Source organism: Sciurus vulgaris (assembly GCF_902686455.1).
Source record: "Sciurus vulgaris genome assembly, chromosome: 1".
In the NCBI taxonomy this organism is placed as follows: domain Eukaryota; kingdom Metazoa; phylum Chordata; class Mammalia; order Rodentia; family Sciuridae; genus Sciurus; species Sciurus vulgaris.
In genome coordinates, this window is record NC_136461.1 from 46,098,061 (window position 1) to 46,120,200 (window position 22,140).

The window sequence follows — 22,140 nt, forward strand, 5'->3', positions numbered from 1 at the left end:
AGGATCTGCCTGTACCACATCACCTCACACTCCCCACACAGGCATGGTGGAGGTCTCCACCTTTACTATGGTTCCCCTGACCTAGAGTATAAATTTTGTGCCTTCCTCAGGTGACTGTTCATACCCTGAGGACTGCTATAGTTTCTGTCATACTCACCCTGTCAGGCCAGAGTTCAGAACAGTACCATACTATTGCATGATAGACTCACAAGCAAATTCCAAGTGACCCTTGAAATATTGAAGCTCAGATGCTTACCTGGCAAAACCCTTCCTCTGCCTTTTCACCCAGAGAATACCTTTTTGGTGGTCATTAGCCACCACATTATTTCCTGTTTGTTCTTTCCTGACTATTCCAGGGTCTTGAAGGAGAAAGTTTGTGTCTTTTAAATGGCTGTATCTATAGAGCCCACCATTGTGCCCAGGATCCTGTAGCTCAACAACTGGGTGAGTGGATGAATTGATAGAGTCACACAGTCCTTTAGCATAGATTTTTACTTCTTGTAACGGACACTGATGCAGCCCCTATGCTCCTCATCACCATCATCCCCATTATCACCACCACTGCCATGAGCAACAGCATCTCCATTTGGCAGATCCTGGAGACCCAGTGCTTGAAGCTTGCACATCTGAAGGCCAGAGTCCAAGCAGGCCTTCCTGTCCAATGCAGATGAAAGGCCACCACGGGAGTGAACAGGGTAGGAATCCTGTGCACTGTGATTATTCTGCACATTTCCATCCACTCCTCACACCCTCCCAATTTAAATAAAAAATGGAAAACCTGCATGTTTTGGTCATGTACGAGACAAAGGCATCGTCATATCAGCACCCTGTACTGCACCCAGAAGACAGCCAGCTGAACAATGAATGCAGAATTCAATTCTAGCAGTGACATGCCTGATGTCTTTACCTCCAGAACATATCTCATATTTCCTTCCTCTGGAGTTTTCTGTAAGTTATGGATTAATAAACTTTCCCTAAGAATGCAGCTTTATTAATCTTGCAAAATATTCGGAAAAAGAAAATATTTTCTTATTCCCATCTAAAGTGAGTTACAGTCTACAAAGTCCCATGTGTGCTGACAAGAAATAAAGTTGCTCTCCGCTGCAGATTGTCTGAGGTGGTACTTGTTTCCCCTCCCCAGTTGCATCTGGAGGAAACAAAATATCACACTGTCTCCTAACCTGTGAAGGCAACATGGACTATTAAGGCCACAGCATACCATGACCCAGTGTTCAAAGGGACAAAGAGAAAGTCAGCACAGGGAGGTCACAGTTCAAGCCAGCAGAGCCCACCATTATCATCTTCAACTACTGAATCCTCTCCGTCCTTTGCAAGGGAGGAGCTGTGTGACTTTGTGCCTGGATGTGACTGGTCTGGAGGTAGACAGGGAGGGGAGAGGAACACCATTTGTGGTATGTCACATCAGGTATGGCTCTGATTGTGCTGCCCATGTTGTTTTGCAAACAATCCAATTTTTATGACATCCAATTTTATGAAGACTTATTGTTCAACTGAGGCCCAGAGAGCCACCAGAGCGAGTTTTCAGCCAGACCCTGGATGAACAGTTAGTAAAATGGGGCCAGTAGAGCCAATCCTGACCATCGGAAGGTTCTGAAGATCAAAGAGGTTATCTGTGCCCATGAAGACGTAGGAAAGAGCCCACAGAGGTATGTTACTGGGTTTCCCGAAATGTTTGCCTGCTGGTTGCCTTCATTCCATCCAGCACTCACATGTTTGAATATACGTGACCAGAAGTTCAGACCTAAAAGGTCATTCACTGCAAACAGGAAATAAATGGTCTGACTTCTCTAATCCCCTTGGCAGTCTGGGAAGGTGCATACTGTGGCTCCTGGCTCAGTGGTCTCCTCATGTACAGATGCAGTGGGCTATTCTGCAGTACAGTGGCCCACCTGGCACCAGCAGTCCCTGATTTCAAAGGGACCTGATGTGTACAAGTACCATACTGTGACCCTGGGCGACTGACCACCTGTCCATTCATTCTTTCTCATCACACTGGAATACAGGTTCACAACCCCTCACCCAGACTCCCTGGTACCTGAGGTGTTCAGAAGGCTGATTTTAGTTTAGATTTTAGAAAGGGAGCAAACACTTACCTTTGTGTAATATCCCTACCCAGATTTGGGAAGACACCCTGTAATCACACCCATGACTGCTGTGGAGCAAGATGTGTGGCCAACACCACCGAGAGCGTCAGATACAGATTATGAGCAGCCTCCTGCCGGTTAGGGTCACGTCAGGATTGCCACTAACAAAGTTACCAAAAGCCTTCTGGGTCATCAGAGTCTTTCAGGATCTGGAATCGAAGAGAAGGGACCATGGAGTCCAACTACTGTAGTCCTTCCTACCAGGGTACCCAGCACTCACAGAGATTGCCTGGTGAGACAGACCATCCTTTGGGGGCAGAGTCCTCTCAATTTCTTGCCAGGGAGGATGGAAGGGAGGGCATAGGAGGTCAGGGAAAGGAATAATAAGGAGCTAGCCCAAACAAAGTGTTTCACTTCACTGTTTTCCTTTAACGCCACGATCTTAATAAACATTTCTAAAATAGATTTATGGTCATGCAGGACATTTTGATTGACTGGTACCATCTAGTTTATGTAATTACGATCTACCATTGCACAAAGAAGTTGCCTAAGACATATTGCTCAGCACGTATCTCTGCTGGGAAGCAACGTGTGACTCTCCTTTCCTGGTGTATGAACAAGTCCTTTGCCTGTTTCTCTCGGATCCACTTCTGGCCACTTGCCCTGCTCTGTTGGGTGTTACAAGAAGTTGATCTCAACTACATTTCTCAGGCTCCTTTGCCAAGAGACTTCCAGTTAGGTTCACACAATGGGGAAGACTGGCAGGAGACAGGAGGAGCGGAGAGGAGCCAGGGTATTCCCTTCCTTTCTCTCTTTCTGCTATAAGGTAGCATCTTCAGAAGTGGCCAAGTCTCCTCTCTGGTTCCAGACAGTTCTTGTGTGGTGCCCACTCCCACAACTCAGCCTCTGTTATGCTTCCCATAGCCCCAACTCCTGGCCTTCCCAGTGTGGCTTGTCCTCCAGATTCCACCTGCCACCTGGGAGCCTGTCTCCTGGGTTCATGTAATACCACATCCACATCCTTAGTACCTGCATATCTAGATGGAGCCTGGCTTCCTGCTACTGCTAATCTCTTCTTTGGCTTGTCAACCTTTAGCCAGCCTTTAGTTACATCCTTTGTAACTAGTTTCCTGAATTAAATCATTTCTACTAAACTACCTGATGTGAACCTCCTGACACAGTGGATGTTATTAGAATTATGAAATTCTCCCTGGGGGTCATGACAGTGGCCAGAGGCTGCTTTGAGTATGTTCAGGGACAGCACAGCAAGGTATTGTCATCCCTGAGACAAACTGGTTAAAAAAGTCTCAGATTTTAAACCAGATGCAGAAAAGCCACAGAGCCAGCCATTACACCTGTGCAGCTGTACAATACTTAGGCTCCTATGGGATTTGACAAGAAACTAGAAAGTCTCTTCTGCACTATTTCCCAAATACCTCCTCCCCCGGTGAAAAAAAAATGTACCTAAAGAGAGAGCAAACACATTCTATTAACTGTGAAATCACCCCTGAAACCTTCAGGTGGAGAAGGCTTTTGTTGTTGATTTCATGCAATTTCTTGAGTTTGAAAAAAAAACTTGGGGTTAGGGGAGGACAGAAGGAAAGAAAGAGAAGGACAGACAGAAGGAGAAGAGGCCTTGGATGGGAGGGAGGGCAGGGAAGAGCAAGCAGCATTTGGGAATGAGGAGTCTAAAACAGACCTCACAGGGACATGTTTAAAGAATGCACTTATTTTGTTTTCATAAACCCAAAGCAGTTTACCACAGGGACAATTTCCCCTCTACTGCAAAGCAACTATGTTAGACTTTAAAAAATTAAAGATAACAATAATGTATGGTGCACTTTCCCAAAAAGTCAAGCATAAGGAGCATGAAAGACAGTGCCCATCAGGAATTTCAATCTTTAGAAATATTCAGATGAACAAACCTGGATCAGACAAAGGAGGACATAATGGAGTCGGGGGGGAGGGATTGTAACAGATTCCAGTGTTCTAGATGCCAAAGAAAGACGTGCATACCTTGGACAGGCAGGCGGAGGGAGGTGTCCAGCTCAGGCTGAGCCCACGCTGTCTGACCTTTATTTTTTAAGAGGGCAATGCTGGCCCCATTCTCCTACGTCCTTCCTCCCAGCCCCTCTTACTCCCAGTCATGCTGATTTATGGCTACAAAGCAAGTCAAGACTTCATTCTCCACCAAGACATTGGGAACAGTCAAGTATGCAGAATGATATCTGGCCTTACTCACATGAACCCACAGAGAGCAAACAGAAAATATATGGTGTCAGGGGCTAACCAAGTAGTCAGGTGTTCTTTTCCATAACCTTGTTTGATACAACACGACCTCTTTTATAGCAACCTAAACTAGTACTGCACATATTATTTTCATCTCAGAAAACACAGGGTAACCTGTGCTGATAATGGATGGGGGGGGGCAGGACTGAAGGCAAGGCACCCAGCAAGTGGGAAGGAGAAAAGTGAAATTGTATCAATCCTGATATTGTAAGGTGTAGCCTTTAGAAAGAAATGGATATCTGCCCTGAATCTCAAAGTAGAAATATTATTGGAATGGGGAGAAAAGAATATAAAAAGATTTACAAAAAGATTAATAGCACAAGGGATAACACACACACACACACACACACACACACACACACACACACACACACACACACAGAATTAATTGCCAGGTAATAATCACCACCTGGGTGATTATTACCCAAGTGGGTAATAATCAACACCTCTCCACCCTTCTTTGCAGGTGTATATGAGGTGTATGTTACCATTCCACACTCAATCACAATTCCAGTAGCGTTTCACCTCATATCAGCATATGCACTTGAAAGTCTTAAGTCAATGGGGTTGTGGGAAAAAGGGCCCTGGTCTGAGAGCAAGGAGACTGGGGTCTCTATTCCAGCCCAGCTTGATGACCTGGACACCTGTTTTCACTTTGCTCGACCTGTGTCTCCTTATCTGACAGTAGGAATGAGGCCCAGTCATCTGAGATATGCCTAAAGAGCTCAGCTAGGACTGAGCTTCCCCACCAGAACTAGACCCCCAGGCAGGCAACAGGTCATTATGGTCTGCCTGAAATACCAGAGCAATGTGAGGAGACAGACTCAGGTCCCCAGGACCCAGCTCCCAACACTCATGCCACCTGGGGTGTCTAATGAGAAGGAACCTCTATCCTCCTTCACCCATCCTCCCACTCTCTTTGGGAAACGAGAGATGTCTTTCAAATGTCAAACATCTTTAGCAATCAGATAAATGCAAACCAAAACTACACTAAGATTTCATCTCATACCAGTTAGAATGGCAGTCATTGAGAATGTAAATAATAATAAATGCTGGAAAGGATGTGGGGAAAGAAGGTTTTTACTATGTTGGTAGAACTGTAAATTAGTACAACCACTATAGAAATCAGTGTGGAGGTTCCTCAAAAGACTAGTCATAAAACCACCATATGACCCAGCTATACCACTCCTTGATGTTTATCCTAAAGAATTAAAATCAGTATAGTATAGCGATATATGCGTACCCATGTTTATAACGGCACAATTCATAATAGCTAAATTAAAAGCCAGCCTAGGTGTCTGTCAACGGATAAATGGATAAAGAAAATGTGGTATATACACAATGGAGTTTTATGTAGCATAAAAAGAATGAAATCATGTCATCTGCTGGAAAATGAATAGAACTTGAGAACGTTAACAGAAATAAGCTAAACTCAAAAAAATCAAGCATTTTATGTTTTCCCTCATATGTAGAAGCTAAAGAGGAAGGGGGACAAAAAGGCTAATTCCAGCAGCTTGGGAGGCTGAGGCAGAAAGATTCCAAATTCAATGCCAGCCTCAGCAATTTATCAAGGACCAAAGCAACTTAAAAAGACCCTGTCTCAGAATAAAAAATAAAAAAAGGGCTGGGGATGTGGCTTAGTGGTTGAGCACCCCTGGGTTAAAAAAAAAAAAAAAAAGGAAAAAGAAAAAAGTGTGTGTAGGGGGAACCTCATGAAACTAGAACGAGGCCAGTAGAATAGAGGAAGAGAACCAGGAGAAAGAAGGAGAGGGGGAAAAAAACAGGGAGGTACTTGAGAATGAAATTGACCAAATTTATGTTATGTTCATGTATGAATATGTAACAACAAATCCCACTATTATGTATAATTAAAATGCACCAATAAATTTTTTTTTAAAATTCTTCTGCCATTGAATGAGACTGGCTGCTACACAAGGTGATCTCCCACTCAGCCCTTCCTCACTTTGCATTGCCACTGCCACAGTCTGGACCACAGATGACCCCTGCGCCATCAGTCTGCAAAGGAGGATGGTGACGCTGTCCAAGGTGCTCAGCTACCCACAGTCCTTTCCGAAGTCCATCTGGGTAGCAAGTGAGAGCAGATGAAGCACCGAGCTAGCATTAGAAAACACTCACGAACCCCTGGAGTCTGTCCTCCTCTTCTGACTACCCCCCATTCACAATAAGAAAGGCACTCTACATGATGAAAGACTAATAAATAGGCAGAAAATTTAATTTTCAAAAGGTAGCATTCACAATAACTAAAATATAAAGCACATAAAAATAAATCTAACAAAATGGTGTTTGCCTTTGTGGAGAAAACTATAAACTCTATGTAAAGGCATTAAGCAAGAACTAAAGAAATGAAGAGTTGCTATATTTATGGGTAGAAAAGATACAATATCATAATGATGTCATTCTTCTTAAATCAGTCTATAAATTCAATGTAATGCAAATCAAATCTCAAGAGTATTTTTCTGAAACCTTAAAAGCTGATTATGGAATATGTATGGAAGACAAAGGGCCAAGAAAAACCAAGACACATTTGAAGACTTGACCTGCCAAATACAAAGGCCTAGTACAAAACAATAACAATAAAATTTGGTCTGTGCAAATGAATGGACAAAACATACACCTAGAAACTCACTCTAAGTGCCAAAATATTATTTCTCCATATGGAAGAGCACTGAATAAATTCCTACCTCACACCACACACACACACACACACCCCTGTGGAGTACAGAACCCACATGTGAAAGGCAAAAAAGTAAAGTTTTAGAAGATAATAAAGGAGAATATCTTCATGACATCAGGGTTAAAAAATAAAAGGCTTTCTTAAACAAGACATAAAAAGTGCCAACCATAAAAGAAGAGATTGATAAATTCAACTACATTAAAATTAAGAAGTTAAACAGCAGAAGGTTGGCAAGAATTCAACTTCTATGTGGTCTATAAATCTAATCAGCTTCCCAAAGGAATAAATTACAGTAACCTTTTTGCATTCACTGGGGCTCTGTTCTAATAACGCATGCCCAAGCTCAGATTCAGCACATCGACGTCCATCTCTCACTTTCTCTACAACTGGATGGCTGGCACTTCCGGTTTCATCCAAGTATATCTGGATGGCTGTGGTTTACACTGGACATTTGTGAGTTTCAAATAACACTGCCGAGAGTAACGTGGCCTTTATTCACATCAAGCCAATATCCACTACATGCCACGCCATGGTGCACAGACACCACCAAGCAACCACTGGGGAAGGACCCTGTGCAGATTCTCTCCCTCACCCCCTGCACACTTTTTAATTTTACTTATGATCATTCACATAGAAAAATTCACTCTTATTGTGCTAACTACTGGGATGTGTCCACCACTCCCAAAACTGCCAGAAGAAATTTCTATCAGCAAAAAAGAAAAGACAGAGAACCCCAGGAGTGATCCTCAGCATGATCATCTTTTAACCCCATAGGAGAAGTCAATCTACCATCTCCCACACAGCCATGAATTAGTACCAAAAGTTGCCCTGGTGAGCCAGTGAGTCTTCTACCTCCACCTCTCATTCTTTCTACCACATGTTCTACACCAATATTCTGCCACTCACCCCACAAGCTGATATGTGTACAGTTATATATACAAGTATAGGCTAGAATATAAAAAGGAAAAATGTCACCCAAATATGACTTGTGCTTTAGATGATATGAGACTTTTCAAGAGGTTGTCTCTCATATATATCAAAAGGGATGCTGGTACTGGCAGCATACTGCCTAACTGTGACCTTCTGTTACTGATAGAAAGTTATTTCTTGAGGACTCCAAGGATAGGACCCTTGTAAACCTTCAAAGTATTTAGAGTCAGGGTACTGAGTAATTAATTAGCATTGTAATTTATAAGCTTCCTTTTGGATGGAAAGCATTTATATTTATAATTTTTCCTGTAACAGCAGTAGGTAGCTCTACTGAATCAGCTATCTTAACAGGACAGATTTGAGTAAATAGTTGCTGTTAATTATTCTAAGAGATGTTAATAAGACACAGATGTGACCTTCAATAAGTGATTGTTACTATTCACTTTCGAATCCATATTACAAAATAAACAATGGGAACGAAAATGGTTTTCAAGTTCACTGACCACAAAGTATTTAATATTGTCTTTGGAAAACAACTAATTTACTCCAGTCATTTTAAAATGTTTTATTTCTAGTCATTTCTACCCACATTAACTTGATGAACCATCTGACACCACACACATTTAATTCAATTCAATTCAGCAGAAATTTACTGAGCATCTACTACATTCCAGACATTAGAGCTAAAAGCTGAATCCATACTTCTTTCCTCTAAGCATTTTACAAATGTCTATTATTCGAGGACAATTATTGGACAAGATAATATTTCTTTTTATTATCTTTTAGTGGCTAGTTTAAAATTGAATGAGAATTCAATGGACCTTTATTTAGGTCTATTCTGAGAAGCATATTCAAAAGAATCATATGGAGTGATGAACATCAAATTTAGGATAGTGATTACATCTGGCAGGAGGGAGGGTGATAATGATCTGGAAAAAATAACTAGGAGGCTTCAACAGTATTTTTATGGCTTTATTTCATTAGCTGAATGGTAGGCACAGATTTTTTATTTTGTATTTCCCAAATAGTGTATTCTATATTTCAAACTCACATTACTTTCACAGTAAAAAAATGTTTACAAATCTCTAGTAGTTCCTTACATTTTTCCCAAACTACCTCGTAAGACACTGAGAGGTGCTTTTTGAAATCAAAGGGTTTGTGGTATTATGGTTTAGATCTTAAACATTCCCCAAAGGTCCACATATTAAAAGCCTGTGGTCAACCTGTGATGATATTGGGAGGTGGAAGAAACTTTGGGAGGTGGACCTTGTAGAAAGAAGTGAGGTCACTGGGGTTTGTCCTTGAAGGGCATATTGGGACTCATCCCTCCTCTTCTCTTTCCCCCTGCTTCTTAGTCTTCATGAGCAAGCAGCTTTGTTTTACAATGGTGTTCCCTGCCCCTGACATTCTGGCTCATCAAAGGCCCCCAAACAACAGACCCATGGACAGAAACCTCTGACACTGTGAGCCATAATAAATCTTTCCTCTTTTTAAGTAGATTTTCTCAGGTATTTTGTCATAGCAACAGAAAACTGACTAATTCATATGGCAGATGAGTTTAGCAACTTCTTAATGAGTTAAATGAGTTTCTTTACTGCAGAAAATTTCTGAATCTTTTAACATGTCAGTAAATGCCATGATATACTAAGCAGAATACATAACTCAGTACCTTCCAAAAATTATTACATGTGGCATATGTTTCCCCTCTGAGCACTCTTCCTTTTAAAATACCCATACAAACTTGAGAGAAATTAGTGTTACCTGGACTCTGCTTGAAAAATGTTCTATTAAAAAAACATTTACCCCACATATTTTACATTATGATTGCAGCCAACTATGCCCATCTGTAAACCAATAACAAACTTTCATGCCCAAATGTCTTTGTTCATGCAGTTCTTTTGGTCTGAACTCCTTTTAAACCCTGAGAAACTCCCAGTCAACTTTTAAGGAAAGGCAGTCTCTTCTGTGCAGTCTTCCCTTCCTTTCCTTTCTCTAGGTAGACTGCTCTTCAGAAGCTTCAAGGCTATACAGATATTTTCTGCACTCACTGATGTTGTAGCAGTTATTCCTGCATGTGGCCAAGTCCCTAGATAGCAGACTGTACCTTTACATCTTAGTACTATTCAAATATTAGCATAGAGTCAGACCAGGATAAAGTAAGTGCTCAATAAACATGAGTGGACATAGAAGTGCTGTTTATATGAATGACCAGACATTTCTTCCTTCATTTCCTAGATAGTCTCTGTACTAATCCATTTTCTGCTGTTAATAACATAATGCCACAGACTAAGTTTTAGTGAAAAAAGGTTCATTTTGGCTCACAGGTCTGGGGGTTCATGGTCTAGGGGCCACATCTTGTGATTGTCTTCTTGCTGTCAAAGTCCTGAAGTGGCACAGGGCAAGAGTCAGGAAGTGTGCATGTGTGTCTCTCTGCTCTCTCTCCCTCTTCATACGAAGTCACCAGGGTTCAATCGTGGGACCTCCATCCTAGTAACATTCTCTAATCCTAACAAACTCCCAGAACACCTAATGAACACCTCTAAATATCACATTCAGATTTAAGCTTCCAACCTCTTAATACCTCACAATTGGAGATCAAATCTCAACCCACGGAGCCTTGTGGGACATGCAAACCATACCCCAAACCATACACTCTCAAAGCATCATTGTAATTTTTCAATTCTAACAGTAAGGAAAAAAATAGATATAAACACTGAGACAAAGACTAAGATAGAAACAAAGAGGAACTGAGATACAAAGGAAAGAAGGTACTGGTTGAACTGATAGACAGTAAAGCAACAGATCATGATCTTGACAGGAGATGGAAAGACTGACCAACAGAATCAGAAATGGGTATGATGCTGGAACGTGGCGGACTGAGAGTTTTCCAAGACTCACTGTATGTGCTCAACCTGCTGGCTTGGGTTTACTCTGTAGGAGTCACTGCTGTCTGAATAGACCCACCCTCATTTTTACCCCCTAAGCTAAGCAGCCCACTTTCACCACCAACAAACTTTCATAATTTTAGCTGTGAGCTCTTCTATTCAGCAGAATTTTATTTCTGTTTTCTGTTCTCTTTATGAGAATCCCCCACTGGCATTGTAGATAGGCTATATGATGGGTTCAAATAAAGTAAAATAATAATAATAAAAGCAAGCTGGCAATTTCTTTCCAATAGAATATGCTGCATATTTCATGAAATAGAAGCCAGAGGAGTTTTATGATTCCTGAACCAAAACCTTCCCATATCTGAGGAGCAAATGGAACGACAACACAAAGAGAATGTCACAGAAAAAGAAACCTGAACATCTGCTCTCCAACCTCAGGGAAATGTTCAGGTGATTAATTGGCATAATGGGTTGTTTTATTTTATATTTACAGGCGTTCATATCCTGACACACATTTTGAAGACCGAGCGCAGTGTTAGTTTTCATGGATATGAACACGCATTTCCTACTGACACTCTTTTCAGTACAGAATGTCTGGCTGGCTCATGTCTTAGCCTGACAACACCTTCTCTGCCAAGTTTTATTTATATTTTCAAGCCACTTCTCTATCTGGTACAGGAGACAATCTGGCCTCGTAGGAGCACTGGACAAGGAGTCCAAGAATTCTGGGTTGCACTGGTGCCTCTCAATTGCAAATTTATGTAGCTCCTCAAGCCTGGTTTTTCCCATCTATAAACTGGCAAAGTTGACTAATCCACCTCTAGAATTCAACCAGTCAATCAATGTCATTTCATTTTCCTCAAAACTATCACTGAAAAGGACAATGGCATAGAGAGCTTAGCATGATGGGCACTTGCACAATTCCTTTTCAGAGTGGGAATGTCCAGGGAAATATTTCAAACAGAACCAAAGAAAATGTTTTCCTGGAATCCTGAAATGCTACCCTTCCTTTGCAACCCTGGCTAGCAAAACAAACACACACCAATTTAAAAAAAAAAAAAAAAAAAAAAAAGGCAAATAACTTTCTTACTACAAAGGGAAGGATGGAAAGATTCTTATCTCATTTGAAGGATATTATTATAGCAAAGTAATAGTACCATCACATGCTAGGTATTGTTCTAAGCACTCTGTTCATTCCTATAGTCTTTACAGAACTCTTACAAGTAGGGGCTGTTAGTTTACTATAAAGAAAAACAAAGCACAGAGAAATTTCAAGATCTGGCCAAGGTCACACACCTTACAGGGCTGGAGGAGTAGAAGTCCGATGCCAAAAGATCCAGCCCCCAAGTCCAGACTTCTCACCCCTGACTAATACCACCTCCTACTTGGAGAATTTCTGCTTACTGTGGCTCTTAACAGAAGATAGCAATAATGCAGTTTCTGCATTACTAATTAATTGCCAAATCAGTTATTTACTAATTAATTACCTAATTAATAAATATTTTCCCACATACATAGATAAATGTGAAATACCAATGAATACCTATGAGAAGCTGCCACAACTCACACATGTTCAAAATGCCCACCATCAAGTCCCACCCATTTTGTGTTAGCATATAAAATGAGAGAACTCTGCAGCTCCCTTCTTACTAGCCAGACTAGTATGGAGTATTTCATTACTACTAATTTTATGACCAACCTGGGAGATAGCTGCTCTCACCTCCCCACACAATGCAGCCTGACATGTGGTTAGGTACATTCTGGAACCAAAATGGGTGGGTTTACATTCTAGTTCCATCCCTTCCTTACTAGTTAATCTCAAGCCAATTGTCAAATCTCCCTATGCCCAGTTCCCATAGTTATCAAGTGGGAATGAGACTGCAAGTATCTACTTCCCAGAGTTATTTAAAGATTAAGTGAGGTGTGCAAAGTAGTCTAGTGTTCCATAAAGATTAGTTATTCTTATTTTTATTAATACGTGAGATGACTTGCCAAACATCACAAAGACAGTCCGATTCAATCCTGATCTTCCAATTCCAAATGCCATTCCCTTTCCCCAACAGAATCCCATATCATTACTAAAAATTACCATTCTCTTGCAATCCTGCCATGTGCACTAGAGAGGATTTTCCCCCATAATATTGTTCAAAGGCTCACAAGGTAGGTAATAATTGTCCCTGTTTTGTAGAAGATGAAACTGAGGTTCTGAGAAGTGTGATTTATCCTCAATTGCTTAACTGGTGAACATCCTTTTTCACAGTAAGTCCTAAATAACACCTAACATTCCTGAAAACACCCTTTAATGTATGCTATTTTTTAAAGTGCCATCTAAAAGACATAAACTGTGATTTTCTTGCTTTGTTTGCTTTATTAGTTTGAAAGGATTAAATCCCAGCAAAAACAACATGTTTGACTTGACTGAAATATCAAAATGAAATGCTGCCTCAAATAGATTCTTCATCTGCCTGCAGGGTGGCTCCAAGCCTCAGAAATCCACCAAATGCAATTTTTAGATGGGTACTATCAGGTACAGAGCCAAACACCCGCCCATTTAAGAAAAATTACTTTAGAGGGCAAAGGGGAGTGAGGAATCATATTCCTTTCTGGCTCTGGGAGGAGAAAATGAACAATAAGTGATACAATCTCTTCCCTGCAGCCTCGCACAATGGTGTGTCTTGCAAATGAGACATACTGTGAAACAGCTTGGGAGATGAGCTTCATCAACAATAAGTAATTTTTATTCAGATTTTATTGTTGAATACAATGAACATGATTAAATGTTTCAGATACGCCTATTCAGACCTTAAGCAAACCATAAAAAAAAAAAAAACACTAAAAATCATCTCCTAAATCTGCTTTAGGAAGAGATTTAATTGCCAAGTTGATGTGCAGAACTGAACCCCACTTGAGAGCCACTGCTCCCAAGAAGATAGTAACAACACGTTTGCACTTCCCACCTGGCCTCTTCCCTCACCCCCGCCAATCCTGCCGGCGTAGCCAAATAGTTACAACATCAATCCTTTCAAATCACTGCATTTTGAACTTCCTAAACCTTTAAGAGGGCCTCTGTGTATGGAAAAGAACAATAGCGCTTCAAAAGCCATTTCTGCGAGTTCTTCAATACTCCATTTGAATGCTAGGGTTTCAATCAAGGACATCAGCAGACAATTTCTGATTGCTTAGAAGTTGACTTTTATGCAGCTTTGATTAGGTCGCCCTTCTCAATGGGAAATCAAGAAAATCTTTGATCCCTTTCAGTTTCCAGAATTGTTACCAAGCCTTGTCGGGACAGGGAGCGAAAGAGATGGGGAAGGGGGAGTCTAGCGTTAGTACTCCAACTAACCTCTCCCCCTACTCCCTGTATCTTTTCACCTGTGCAATTCAGGGTTCCATCCCAAATCACTCATTGCTGAGATAATAAAAACAATGGGTGCTAATTCAGGGGGTGGGGATAGTTTATAATTTTATGGATTTCCCGAAGACCTGTAATTGGCACATAAATGTACAAACGTGAACCGGGTAATTAGGAGGTTCCGAACGTAAGCCATTTAATTTATATGATTATTTGAAAACATGTTAAGTGTTGTGAAGCGTCAGCGGAACCCCCACAAGGCCTTTATTCAAAGCCATCAACATTGTGAAAGTGAGTCTCACCGGCCAGCAGGAGGGGGCGGGCGGGAGAAGCGGCAGCGAGGATTCTCGCTCCGGTCCCCGCGGCTCCGCAGGAGAAGCATTGTAGCCTCCGCCTTGGAGGAGGCCTCGCCCCCGCGTCCAGCCGGGAGCAGAGAAAGGCGCTCTTCCTCTGCAAGCTCTCGACTCGCCCCTCTTGCTAGCCTAGCTCAACACAGGCGCGCGCCGACATCCAAACGCACACGAAGACAACCACCCCACGCGGACACGCACCGAGCCTCCGCTACACACACCCAGCGCGCTGATGCCCGCGCCGCGGCGCTCTCTACTCCTCGGCTGCCACCGAAAGCCCGGCGGTCTCCAATCGCCCCAGGCTTCCCCGCCCCCACCCCATTCCTTCAGACTCTCCCAGCCTAAGCGGAAGTGCCCCAGCAGACCCCCAACAATGAAGACTTGTGTGATGCAGTTGGGGGTTGGGGATAGTTTACAGGGAGTGAAACGTACACAGTCTGGCGGGTCCGGGAGGAGGCAAAGCATTAGCCAAGTTGCATTGGCCTCGCCAGGCAGTTTTCCCATGTGCCCACCGCCCCTGACCGATCCACCAGCACCACCAAAGAAAGGGAAAGGTCGGAAAAAAGTGCCTTAAAAAGTGCAGAGAAAAGAAGCGCCCTCCCGCCAGGGATCACAATACTCCGCGGGACGCAGCCAGCGGAGGCAGCAACCAGCCAGGGTTTGGAAATTTACTTTGTACCTACAACCAATGCCCCTTCCCAAAGTCACGACACGACTCCCCGCTTCTCGGACCCCCTGGCTCCAGGTTATCAAGATCCCCTTTTATGATTCCTTTATGAGTCGAATCACAGGGATTTAAACTTTCCCCAGTAGGAGAGAAAAAAAAAATAGAGGGGAAAAAAAAAAAAAGCTCTACATGCGAGGCAGGAGCCCAGAGAGAACCGGGGTGGCTGGCGAGGGAAGGGGATCAGCGGGATGGCAAGGGACTGGGGGATGGAATGGAGCAAGACAAGCGGCAGAAAATGAGGCGATGGACAACCCCAAGAAGAGCTGGGGTCCGAAGGACGCGAGATCCAGCTCTGACAGTGTTTGTGAAAGGGTTGGAGTCATTGGGATAGATCCGGTTTTCCCAGGGGTCGAGGCAGAACCGCAGGGCTGCCAGGAAGTAGAGGAGTGAGGAACTGGGTTCGGCCAAGTCGGGAAGAGGGTCCGGCCCCCGGGCGCCACTAGCGAGGCAAGGAAGTGGTTTGAGGAGCAAGAAAGCTTGGGGCGGGTAGAGCCGGGACCGCAGGAAGGAAGAGGGTACACGGGGTACCGGAGAAAGACAAGTGTCTTGAGACTATAAAGGGTCCGTGGTAAGAAGTAGGGAAATGAGATGGGGGTTGGGGGTGAGCAGAGGTCGTCCCTTTCCTCCAGCAAGTGGAGGGAGGGGGCGGAAAACTGCTGCAGTCGCCATCCCGCAGAACCTCCAGCCAAACTCCCAAGAGGCGCGCCCCGACAGCCGTCCTCCGCAACCGGGCTCAGAGGGTGCAGCGGAACCACCCGGGCTCGCTGGCGCAGAGTCCCCGCCAGGCACCTGCTCGCGCTGAACTCCAGGGCTGCCCCGTGTCCCCGCCGCGCCTCACCTCGGCTAGCCCAGAGCATCCTCCTCCTCTGCCGCAGCCGCCCAGGAAGCGGCTCCCCATGCCCGGCGGGCGGCGGCACTCAGGCGCGCTCTCCAGCCCGGGGAAGCCCCGGCGAGCGCGGAGCTGAGTCCATCCTCCCCGGGAGCCTCGGGCCCAGCGTCAGAGCAGGGGGAGGAGACCGGCCCCGCGCAGACCCGCCTCCTCCCGCGGCCCCCGCCCCGCCGTCCTGCCGCCCAGCGCCCGCCCGGCGCCCCGCGGCGCCGCTCACCTGCCCGCTCTTTGGCCGCTGCCGGTTGGCAGTCCGCAGCGCGCCCTCGCCCTAGCCTCGCAGCACCCGCTCCCTCCGGGTCGCTCTCTGCGCTGCCCGAGTGCGCTCCGAGAGCTTAGGAGAGTCGCGGTGGCGCCGAGAAGGAGAAAGCGAGCAAGCGAGCGGCGGCGCCACGGCTTGCTGTCGCGTCTCTAGAGCCCCTACGCTCACTCCCCATCCCAGCGTGGAGAGCCGAGAGCCGAGCGGAGAGCATGGGGTCCCCGCCGCAGCTGCGCCAGCGAGGAGGAGGAGGGAAAGGAGGGGTTCACAAAGTATCCAGTGTTTGCGCCACCATTAACAGCAACAGCAACAGCGCCCGCCGGGCCTCTCATTTTCCTCTGGGGTCTACTCTTAACCAAGCCTCTAAACATACTCAGGCCCCAGCTTAAAGAGTGCCAGTGGGCGAAGACAAGAGGGTTGGTTCCCCCTCTTGCCCCCACGTCCCTTGGCAGGAGAGGGCGCTCGCTCCCAGCGGCCAACAGTGGCTGGGCGGCTGTGGTCTTAACTGAAGCTTCGCGGACAAAGTTGGGGAAGGGAGAAGGTTCTCAATTGTCACGTTATCATCAGTCCTAGTGAGAGACCCCTGTCTCCCAGTATGCTGGTCCCAGTTACTTCCGTCTTCCCCAGTGCCTTCCACCCACCCACACTCCATTCTTAGAATGCCCCGAAGTAGGCCATCTTCGGATCAGAACCTGCACGGAGAAGACTCCAGAGAGTGTACAATCCACTGGTCCCTTCTTCTGGTCCTAACTTACAAAGATCCTAGGAACACCAAATCGCAGTTGGATCAGCCTGAAAACTCTTCCTCCCTGAGACTGAACTCAACTTTGGTCAATGCCTGTCAGGGCATACCTGTCTACTGGGAGTGGGGTGGGGATGAGGAAAGGAAGAAGCAAACAAGGGTTCCTTTAAAAAGTTTATTTTGTTCTTTTCAGGGGGTCACACTCCTGTCTTCCAGCTGTGTAATAATAAAGCTAATGAGGTGGACTTGTGGTTTTTTGTGTTTTTTTGTTGTTGTTGTTGTTGTTGTTGTTGTTGTTGTTTTTTGTTTTTTGGTGTTTTTTTCCCCCCTAGTAGCTTCTGTCACCCATGAAAATTTAATGAAGTATTTTCGGTTATTACCTCCAGAGCCAATGGGCTAAAAATATTTACCCTAATGCACTCCTTGTGGAGCCAATAGGTCTATGACTGGTACATACAAAGTCATCCAGAGACCCTCCCTTTTTCCACAAAATTCACGACCCATTAAACTTATTCCATAATAACAGCTTCTGTACAAATGGAGGCCCTGGCAAACTTGACTGTCAGGCACCTCCTGAAAAGATAGCAATTTACATAGAGACAAGAAAAATTTGTGAGGTCATTGACAGGATGCAATCTTGGGAGAATAGTTGATCAAAGGAAACTCCCAACAAGGTAGGAAGGAGGGCCTATCCCTGATAACATTCAGTTTTGCACTACCTGTGGGGTGAACAGCAAATCTAATGGTGGGGACCAGGTCAATGGACTCAAGTTTCTTCAACTTTTCCAGAGTTGTAAGAAGTAGGATGAGTTGCCACCAGGGACTCTTCTGCACTGTGTAGGACATTCAGGCTGGTCAGCAACTCCATTAATATCAATAGGACATTTCAATTTCTTCATCTATAAAGACATACCCTTGGAGTCAAGACCAGGAGAACAGGAAGGAATCTGAGAAGCCATAACCAAAACGTTCTTCACTTTAGGTGGCTGGACAAATGTCAAACCTGGAATGATGGCACATAGGTCCAGCTTTTTCCTTGCCTCTGTCTAAAACCCTTGAATGTCCTCAATGCTTTAAGAGCGCCTGAGGAACACGAAAGCCATTTACATGCATCTTAAGACCCTGCAGGTAAGAGATGTGGCCTTGGTCCATCTTCCACCATGATCTGTTTTCTGTTGACATTATGGTTACAGACATTGAAGGGAATTCAGGGCACTGAGTTAGTCAAGTAATGGAAATATAAGAGGATGTAAAAAGTCCACCAAGGAATCTGGGCAAATTCCCATGAAATTCAACATGGGCAATAAATAGCTGTTCCCTAGTCCAGGCTGAAAGAAAGCATGCTATGTAGCTTCAAATTGCACACTAGCTGTACATCAAGGATCCAATGGTCTTCTGGGTTAAATTAAATCCACTCTTAAAGGAATATTTTGTTATTATACTAAACATGTCAAAAAAATAACTTATCTAAAGTTAAGGTGTTGCTTTTCTTTATAAATGCCAATATCGTAAGTATGGCATAGTGGGGAAAAGCTATGAACATTATGCTTTTATCATCTATTCTGAAAAATAGCAATTAATAATAATAGCAAAGATGCATGTTATTTATGTGCTAGGCACATTTTGGGGTGTTTCCCATATAATATACCCAATGTCAGTGAATGTCTTATTGTAAAACATAGAGCATGAACTTTGGGATCTGATGGGCTGGCTTCTTCTCTCATAGGTTATCTCTGTATTTCCAAATTCTCACACCTGTAGTGGTGATGGATAATATATCCTTCATGATACTGCTGTGCACCTTAAAGGAGATAATATGTTGGACATGACTGGCACCAAATAAGTCATCCAGTAAATATTGGTTCTCTTCCCAGAAGTACTCCAAACTAGTTCGTTTTAATCCAAGCATTGATGGAGTTCATTCTATATATCAAGCACTGTGCTAGCCATTGGGAATAATGAAGATAAATTAGAAACAGAACCTGACTGAGTTCAGAGTTCAGAGTCATGGGCATGGAAAGCATACAGATATACAAAAGGGCAAGTTTTTGAACTTCATGTGGTGAACCCTCTGCACATGATTTTCAAAGGGGCAGGCTACCTAACTACTGGTTGAAACTGACCAATGATGGAAAGAGAACATAAATCTTACTTCCAACTCCTCCAAAGGAATGAATGCAAAATGGACCATTCAGTATATTATATATTATTTAAAATTTCATTTATTCCTATAATTGTTTCAATATTCTTTTTATTGGATGAATTATAATAAAATGAATTTGCACTACAGGTTTTATTTCTTACAGTTTTATTGAGGTACATTGACAAATAAGCATTGTATGTATTTAAGATGTACAATGTGATGTTTTGACATACGTATACATAATGAAATGATTACCACAATCAAGCTAATAACTTGAATCACCTTGGATAGTATTGTTACTATTTTTTATGTGTGACGAGAAAACTGAAGATCTACTCCTTAGCAGACTTCAAGTACACAGTACCTTATTATTAAATATGCTTGCCATGCTGCATATTAGATTTCCAGGGTTTATTTGTCTCATAACTGAAAGTTTTTGCAGCCTTTGACCCAAATCCACCCATTTCCTCCAAACTCTAGCCCCTGGCAACCGCCTCTCTTTTCTCTGTTTTTATGACTCTGACTTCTTTAGATTCCACATGTGTGTGAGATGATGCAGAATTTGTATTTCATGTCTGGCCTTTTCACTTAACATGATGTCCTCTAGGTTCATCTATGTTGTCACAAATGGTAGAACTTCCTTCTCATATATGCTAACACTCCAGTGGAGATATATGGCCCTTTTTTTTTTTTTTTTTTTTTTTTTTTTTTTTTTTTTTTTTTTTTTATCCATACACCTGTCATCAGATACTCTGTTGCTTCTACAGGGAATAATGCTGCAAGTATCTCCTTGAGGCATTGATACCATTTCCTGTGGAAATATTCCCAGGTCTGAGATTGCTAGAATGGATATTGCTACATTTTTGCTTTTTGGTACACTGTTGCTTTTCTGAAGGACTCCCATACTGTTTTCTAAGATAAGTATATCAGTTTATCATCCCACCAGGGTGCAGGGCTTTGCTCTTTTCTGCATCCTTGCCAATTCTTGTTATTATTTTAATTTTTTGATAAATAAAAAAGATGTGAGGTTTTATCTCGTGGGGTTTTTATGCTTTTTAAAAATTTGTTATTTTTAGATAAACATGACAGTAGAATGTATTTTGACACATTATACATACATGGAGTATAACTTTCCATTCTTGTGGTTGTACAGGATTTGGAGTTACACTGGTCATGTATTCATATATGAGCATAGAAAAGTTACATCTGATTCATTCTCATTGTGGTTTTGAATGTGCTTCCAAGGAACTCTTCATATACCTGCTGGTCTTTTGTATGTCTTCTTGGGAAAAGATATATTTGGGTTCTTTGCCCAATTTTTAAAATCAAGTTATTTGTGTCATTGAGTTGTATGGACTTCTTATTTAAATATTCATTTCCCATTCCAGGGTTACTTTTCTTGTGCAGAAGCTTTCTAATTTAATATAGTCCCACTTGTTTACTTTGCTTTTTGTTTCCTAGGCTTTTGGTGTTGTATCCAAAAACATCATTGGTAAGACCAATATCAAGGAGCTTTTCCTATTTTCTTCCAGGATTTTTAATGGTTTCAAGTCTTACATTTAAGTTTTCAACCTATTTTGAGTTGATTTACAAAAATCAACACAAGCAATGTTTAAGAGTTCAATTTCATTCTTTTGCAAGAAAATATTCCATTCCTAGCATCATTTTTTTGTGGATATTATCCTTTCCCCTTCATATATTCTTGGCACCTTGGTTGAGGATTAGTTGACTGTGTACATGTGGGCTATTTCTGGGTTCTCTTTTTTGTTCCATTGGTCTTTATCAGTTTATTTTCTTTGTGTTTGTTTATTTGTTTGTTTTTTTCTGTTTTGTTTTGTGGTTTTTTTTTTTTTTTTTTGGTACCAGAGATTGAACCCAGGAGTGCTTAGTCACTGAGCCACATCCCCAGCCCGCCCTTCCTTCCTTCCTTCCTTCCTTCCTTCGTTCCTTCCTTCCTTCCTTCCCTCCCTCCCTCCCTCCCTCCCTTCCTTCCTTCTTTCTTTCTTTAAATTTTGAGACAAAGTCTCTCTAAATTGATAAGGGCTTCCCTAAATTGCAGAGATTGACTTTGTCCTTGGGATCCTTCTGCCTCACTTCACAAGCCACTGGGATTATGGGCAAGTGCTACAATCAGTTTTGATGATGGTATGGTGCGATTTTAATTGCTGTAGCTTTCTAATATGCTTTGAAACCAAACCAAATCAAATCCTATAATGCCTCCAGATTTGTTCTTGTCAAGATTATTTTAGTTATTCAAGATCTTTTGTGATTCCATATGTATTTTAGATTTTGTTTTTGTTTTTGTGAAATAAAAGAACTTTGAAAGGGATTATGTTTAATCTATAGGTTGCTTTAGGTAGTATGGGCATTTTAACAATACTAAATCTTCCAATTTATGATGAACTCAGGACTTTTTTTCACTAATTTGTAGCCTCTTTAATTTCTTTATTCAGTGTTTTGTAATTTTCAGCATAGAAATAATTCACCTGTGTGGTTAAATTTATTCATAAGTTATTTCATTCTTTTCATGCTGTTGTAAATGGAATTGTGTCCTTAGCTCTGGAGTTTGGAAAAATAAATTCTAACATAGCCACTAGTTATTAAATAGTCTGTAATGGTTGCATATGCCAGGAAAATGGTAATGTTTATACACATATAAAACTCTCAAATTAATACATTTTAATAATGTTTAATAGGAACATCACTACCATGCTTATTAGAGCCATCAAGTGTTCAAAGTGTACTATATACGGAATTCACAACATTTCAAAGGT

The 22,140-nt window shown here is 42.6% G+C and overlaps 1 protein-coding gene across 9 annotated transcripts in view; it reads right to left on the reverse strand.

Moving 5' to 3' along the window:
* Positions 1 to 16,357, reverse strand: part of DAB1 (DAB adaptor protein 1) — a 400,428-nt gene extending 384,071 nt beyond the window's left edge. For 4 of the 9 annotated variants that reach the window (XR_013757496.1, XM_079101846.1, XM_079101845.1 and 1 more), the window contains exon 1: positions 16,175 to 16,353. The gene's annotated coding sequence lies outside the window, so the exon portion shown is untranslated. Of the gene's footprint in view, positions 1 to 16,174 lie in introns of all 9 variants that reach the window. The other 5 variants (XM_079101844.1, XM_079101842.1, XM_079101843.1 and 2 more) reach the window with 3 other exon arrangements.
* Positions 16,358 to 22,140: the final 5,783 nt, after the last annotated feature.